General features: G+C 39.7%; 1 long non-coding RNA gene across 1 annotated transcript; it reads left to right on the top strand.

The window, feature by feature from the left end:
• Window positions 1-1,453: 1,453 nt before the first annotated feature.
• On the top strand, window positions 1,454-6,450 carry LOC138224682 (uncharacterized). Its single transcript, XR_011183124.1, has 3 exons — window positions 1,454-1,540; window positions 2,141-2,288; window positions 6,247-6,450. It is a non-coding gene; the product is annotated as an uncharacterized lncRNA (long non-coding RNA).
• Window positions 6,451-6,964: the final 514 nt, after the last annotated feature.

Below are 6,964 nucleotides of genomic sequence, written 5' to 3'. Positions count from 1 at the left end.
TCCTCCTAGTTACTTGTTTTCTTGTAATTTGTTTTGATTCTTTAACAAACCTTCAGTCTGTGACCTGGGCTCAATTCCTTCATGGCCCTGTCAGGGCCTGTGTGCAGCAAGACATCTAGAGCAGTGACTCCAAAGTCTCTCAACACACTAGGATCCAGAATATCTTTCATTCATGTTTTATTCTTTATGGCTGAGAAAACCATAGCCTATGTATGTGATATTACTGAATTTGAGCAATAGCACAGAACGACCTAAAGAAAGTTCTGGGGGCTACAAATTATAGGACATGCCCTTATGCAATTACATACATACAGTAACACAAGTGCCTTGTGGCAAAACACGCAAAAGAATTGTTACTTGTTGCAATTCCTTAAACATTGAAGCAAAACTATCGGCAGTATGCACCATTGAAAACTACACTAAACACTGTGCACTGTGCAAGACAAAAGCAGCTTTATGTGATTTGCTGGATTAAGGGAAGGTATAAACATGGCTGTAATTGGATACATAACTATAAATCTAGTGGGAAAAAATAATTTTAAAATTACTTCACGCTAAATCTGACTATTAAAACTCCGTCTTATTGCAGACAAGTACTGCAACATGAATGTTTATTTTAACAATAGTTTATGAGTAAATGATAAAACGGTTTTATTTTCCCCGAGGCTGTCCACGTTTTGGTGAACGAAGTGCGTTTTTTACAAGTTGCTGTGGCGCGTCTGGTAGGGCGTCGGTCTGGGGATGCCGAGTTACTAGATTCGAAGCTTGTCTCCACAATTTAGGGAGAGTTTTTATCCAATTCCGAAACAAAAATCCCCACACATTTTTAAAAATATTAGAGGAAAAAAATTGAAGAAGAATACTTCATTTTCCTCCTCCAACTATTCAAAATCAAATGAATTGATATCAATGCCCTCGTAGCACTGCCAGGCTTGAGCCACCGCGTAGCTCAAACGATTTAGCAGCCGACCGCAACACCACCGCCCCCCCCCCAAGATCGAGTCCCGTTCCCTTGAGAAGCTTTCTTTAAATTAAAATAAACTGTCCCTCCCTGATTGGCTGCGATCGGCTACATCTTGGAACACTGTGAATGGACAATATCACCCTCAACCCCGCCCACTGGCACACCTTCTCTAAGTCATACCTCCGATTGGTCCTTGTAAAGCAATACCACGCCCCTTACAGCTAGCCACGCCTTTGCGTCGGGAAGGACAAGGCCCTCCAAGCGTTCACTGGCGACCGGTGGGTGGCGCGGTACAATCCTCTAACCCCACCCTCCCCAAAACCCCACAAACACAAACCACAAATCCGGAATAAGCATCACGGTTTACAGTTTTCACTCATTTATTACAATTTACGAGGTTATAAAAGAAATTACAGAAACGTTGGTACGTTGATAAGGTGTCATGTGGTTCACATTTCTCAGATACCTTTTTTCCTCCTTTTCGCTCGCCAGGATTCAGGTTATAAATGGGGGCGGTTCAGACCACCCCCCAAAAAAAGCCCGTGCAGACTGGGGTCTCGGAAAGAGGAAAAGGAGGTGAGGCAGGTGTCCGGCGGCTCGTTGGTATATTGCTGCTCTCCAGGTAGAAGAAGCGTCTTACTCGGCTGCTGATTCAAAGCACAGAAAAAGCATTAAGCGGTTGTTTTTTTTTTAAGAAAAGACGATTAACCTCTTAAAGAGTTCTTTGGTGAAAAACAATTCTAAGCAAATGAAAGTTTAACCTGAATCCTAACAGTGGGAAAGGAGCAACACGGGGTCCGATTGCAAAGTGGTTTGTTTTTAAATATTTTTCGTCACACCGAGAGTTTAAACTGTCTCACCGCGTTGCACCAAGCCTGGCTGCAGTTTCCTGCGGTAAATTGCAGGTTTTCCCCTCGTTAAAGCAAACCGGAGCAGCAGACGAGTCTAAATACACACCGTCCTGAAGAAACGCAATCCAGCCGCTCCGGTCCCGCAGCGTCACAGTCCCACACCGCTCCAAAATCAAGACTTGGACAGAGGGGTCGGTTAGAATTAGGATGTCGTGTCCAAGCCTGTTCTCACCGTAGCAATAAAATGCCGACGTTCCCGTGAGAGTGGTTTGCAGCCCTGTTAGAAACCTGGCTTTAAACTCCGTTTACCTCTCTTGGCCTCCAGGAAGAAGAGACTCGGACTCACCTCGGCACACGGGTCGGTCTCCGCTCCGGTCCCCCAAGCCGTGGAATTTCCTACAGCCGCCTTTTAAAGCCCAGAGACTGGAGCCCCTAAATGAACCGAGTAAATGAATATTGTACAGCTAAAATGGGTAAGTTGCAAGTTTTAATTTATCAAGCACAAAAGCTATAGGCTCACTTTTGACACCTTGTTTCTTCCTGAACTTTCCTGTGTTTGCAAACTCGCTATTTTAAAGAGCTCCCGTTTAGCTAATAATGATGAACGGCAATTTATTCAAATCTAATGGTAGATGCTCAACACCTGTCTAACAATTAAGAAACGCCCAACGGGTGCGGATCTCGGAATTGGCAGTGCCCAGCTTTTAACGCGCAAACTTCCAAACAGCCCGTTCGAAATATCGCACTGTTTCAATGGGACACTTTATTAATCTTCATATGTCCCACATGTTCTTAAATTGTACAAGGCAACACCTCATTTCAAAAGCTAGTTAAGTCCAAGATACTCACGCTGACTTTCCAGTGCTCTCCACTGCAGTCATGTGATGCAACGGAGCCATTAATTACAATTAATTCTGACAATTCAATGGAGCTGGTTTTAATTTAACTATAATGGAGTGGACTGGGGAGGCTGCAAATAGAAACATCAAATAACCATTCATGCTCTTTAACAAAAAATCACACCCCTTGTAAAAATAGGGAACAACTGGATGTTAACCCCCATGCTGAAAAGACAAAGAGAATCTACTGTATCTATGAAGCATGCTCCACAGCAATCTGTTCAGCATAGTTACTTTAACATGCTGAGGCTGTTTGACACTTACTGCATTAACATAAGTGCTCAAATTCTGTAGCTAATCACCCTTTGCTCATGACTCAGATCATTTTTCTTAAGGTATAAACAGCAGAAAGAATTCGTACATTATGGCACAAATACATTATTTTGATTGGCCCTGTCCATCAAACCTCTCCTGTCAGAGTGTATTGTTCAGCTGAGAAACCTCATCTGGAGGCTATATGTAAAAATGAGTTTTGTCATAAGCTGATTTCCTCTTTTGCCCGGAAATGAACAGGCCTGAGAGAAGGGGCTAACAGAGCACTATACAGTGTCCTGCAAAAGTCCTGTGCCAGCCAAGTCTAAACTATTCTCTTTATCATCAAGCAATCTGTATTTGTGATCAAGAGATTAATACCGTGTACCCTACATTTTACTTTTGGGTAATTCCATGCATACATTTGATCATCTCAGAAAAATTACATTGTGTATTCAACCCAGGAAATTGAAAGAAATATGAGTATTGAGACACAGGGATGTGCAACCAAATACTTAACATGTAAGGCAAGAACTGCATGAAGTTCATTGCGGTCACCAAGAACTTCCTCTCTATTATTCTTGGATATATTGGTACTATAAAGTTTACACAGGCAGACAAAATGATTTGTAGACACAAATATTTACATGTTTTTTGGATGGCATCTCGAAAGGCACCTCGATAGCGACCCTAAAACATACAGCCAGGGCTTAATTTTTAACATCTTAAATCGACAAAAGTCAAGCAGAGTTACATTTTTAACAAACTTTGGTAAGCTCGATGGATCATAGACTTAATGCCGTTTTTGCTTCAATGGGATACGCAACCATAAACTAGTTCACACTGAAATTCATTGAAAAAAAATGTTTCAAAACTCATGGTTCCAAGAGCTCTTTGGTTTGCGACCAAAGAAGAAAAATATTAATATGATCAAATGCATGCATAGAATTACACCATACATTTTTGGATATTGTTATGATTCAGTTGAGTTTTCTCAGAATAATTTTACAAAATAGCTTTTACAAAAGCTAAGAGTAGTTTTTGATATTAGGCTAATGAACAGTACAATACCCTGGAACTGATGTGACTTCAGTATTGTATAACATGCTTCACTTTGCACAACCCTGTTTGATACAAATTCACTTATTTTCTGAATGTAACTTTAGTATAAAACTACTCAACTTCCCATAGGAGTGGACGGGAGGGGCTAAGAGCAGCTTTGATCCCAGTTTGGATTTCCCAAATGGTCAAAATGATACTCTGAGACAGGACAGGTTTACACTTGAACCACAACACAGCTTACCATTCATGCTCTTTTGTGCTTTACTTCAAGGCAACACGTTTGTGGAATATGAATAAGGAACAAGTGGAAGTTAACCCCATGTTAAAAGGTCAAAGGAAGCGTTTTGGCTGTGGAGTCTCCATGGATGTGTGCAGGCTCGGCATCGCATTCCAGTAAAATGACACTTTGAGACAAAGACCAGGACTTTAAAGTTGCACTGAGACTGAAAGCAACTACTGTACCTGCATTAAACAGATTAACTTGACAAAGCATGAGTGTCACATCACAGTCAAAGAAGATGACGTGCAAAATCAGCAGCACTATTTTTACATTTCATGGCTTTTATATCACTAATTAACATCATCTTCAGTGATGCTGTTGCTGGTTCCTGCCAGTCTCCTGCTTACCGACAGCAACCTCGCCACACGGCAGTATTTGTTTGGGGAAACTAGACAGCTGCAGGGAAAGTGTTTTTGATGTGTCTACCACATTTCTACAGTTGAGGATCATTTTAGCGTCTGATATCTTGCTCCACAAACCTGAAAAATTCTCCACAGCCAAAACCTGTTTAATTTTGTTACATTTCAGCATGGAATTTACCTCTACATGTTCCTTCGCAGCTAGCAGACTGACTCCTCTCCACTTGAGTTGCATTAACTAAGTGTTTTCCTACAGAATGCTCCTTTTACTAATGAAAACCAACAACCTGTTTTAAATAGCGTAAAGAATTCTCATGAATTAATCACTCATTTGATTGACTTCATGAAACACCTCCTGTCAAAGTGTATGGATATTATGGGACCAAACTGAAAATGCATGTTTTTCATTTGACATGTATAGATAACTAAGTTGTTGCTAATATCCATCTTGTTAAATTGAAAAACATAAAATTCTATTACTAACCTTGGAATTAATACACTTGTGCTTAAGCGGATTACTGAGGACTGGAACAGTTCAAACTACAGTTAAGCAATTTGCATTTGTGATACTGAAAAATGCAACATATTTTATTGTAATGTACATTATATGCATTTTATGCTAATACAGTATGCTTGAATAACAGTAAAGTGTGCTTTATACTTATTTATCACAATACAAGTTTCATGCCTGCAAAGGGAATAAAACAAATAAAGCACAATTTTTCCTTATGACTAGTATGGAACATTTATTAGTGTTTTAATATTACCTTTGTCATGTAGGGCTCAGCAGCCCAACAGCGCACTGGGACAAGTGTCACTTTCGTATTGTAGAGCTATGCGTCGTTTAGTGCAACACGATTTCATCCTAATTCTTTATAGCGTAACATATCAAAAACCACAGAGCCAATCCTTCCACACCACGAAGCGGGTGAATACCACGTCGCGTTCAGCCCTGCAGCGCGACATGAACACACCTGTCTCTTCGTCATGCAGAATGAATTAATTGCTCGATATCGCTAAATACACTGACGCTTGTTAAGTGATAAATCTTTACAATGTATAATGTGTGTGTGTATATATATATATTGCTCCAACAGCGGAATATGAAATCTTAAGTCCATTACCATTGACTTTGATTTAAATAGTAACAGTAGTTACTACAAATAAATAACTTTTATAATGTAAATAAACAGTATGCTATAAATTAAGTTTAAATATACTATAAATAAATAGTTTAGTTGTATAAATAACATTTTTACTATAAATAAAGTTTTTTTTTAATAGTAACAAACGGAGGATTAAGTTAAACTTAAATTTTGCTTTCCAGTTAGAAGCACATGTATGTGCTTTCACTTCAGTTTTCGCGTCCGTGGATGCTTGATGATGTGTTTATAACCCCTCGTTCTGCGCGATTATGATCTTCACAATTCAGTTGCCGAGCGAACTACGGCTGTACTAACAAATTCCTCTCCATAACAGTCTGGAAATCCTAAACCATGTTCTCTGCTCCAATTTACTGGGACCCCAGGGCTTGTCCGTCTCCCCAGTGTGACGCTCTTACCTGTCTTTATTTTTCCAGGACTCCCGGTCTCCTCTCCTGCCGCCGGGACAGAGCGCACTCCAAGCTGAACCCCCTGCAGTGGGACAGACGAAACGATCACGAAACGATTCTGAAATGTGCCCGACAACTGTTTTTCTCCTGTGACCAGTTCTGGTTTGTACGCTTTGCTGTGCATTGCAACAGTCTTTGGTTTGTACACCACAACTCTTAATAAAAAATCCTAACGTCTTTTTTTCCATTCTCCTAGTAACATTTATTAACAAAATCCATGAAAATAAAACATTTGGGTTGTGGGGGGATTCGGAAATCTAAATATTCATGAAGGGTGTGGTCAATATTGCTAAAGACCGCTTCATATTTAATACGTGGGTGTTGTGTTGCATTATCCATAAGGTGGTGTATGTAAAATCAAGCAAACTAGAGACCACCCCTGAAAATTACTAGGTATTAAATAGTATTTAAATTAACGTTTGTAGTAAAGTTAACTGACCTACTATCTACTGCCTTAATTCCTACTAAAACATCTTAAATAAGGTGAATCCACTAAATTTATTTACAAAGTACAAATAATCCTGAAATAATGCACAATAATTGAACTTTATTTTAATTCGGCACAGAGCGAACATTGTATTTTTTAAATGTATTCCAACAATTTTATTGAAAACGGCGTCTTCAGCTCGGCTGAGCCAGTAGTACTAGCTTGCAAAATTGCTGTTTGTTTTAAAACATAAAACCA

This window comes from Lepisosteus oculatus, chromosome 23, assembly GCF_040954835.1.
Source record: "Lepisosteus oculatus isolate fLepOcu1 chromosome 23, fLepOcu1.hap2, whole genome shotgun sequence".
In the NCBI taxonomy this organism is placed as follows: domain Eukaryota; kingdom Metazoa; phylum Chordata; class Actinopteri; order Semionotiformes; family Lepisosteidae; genus Lepisosteus; species Lepisosteus oculatus.
Note: the sequence above shows the minus strand (reverse complement) of the source record. Positions and strands in the feature narration are given on the sequence as shown.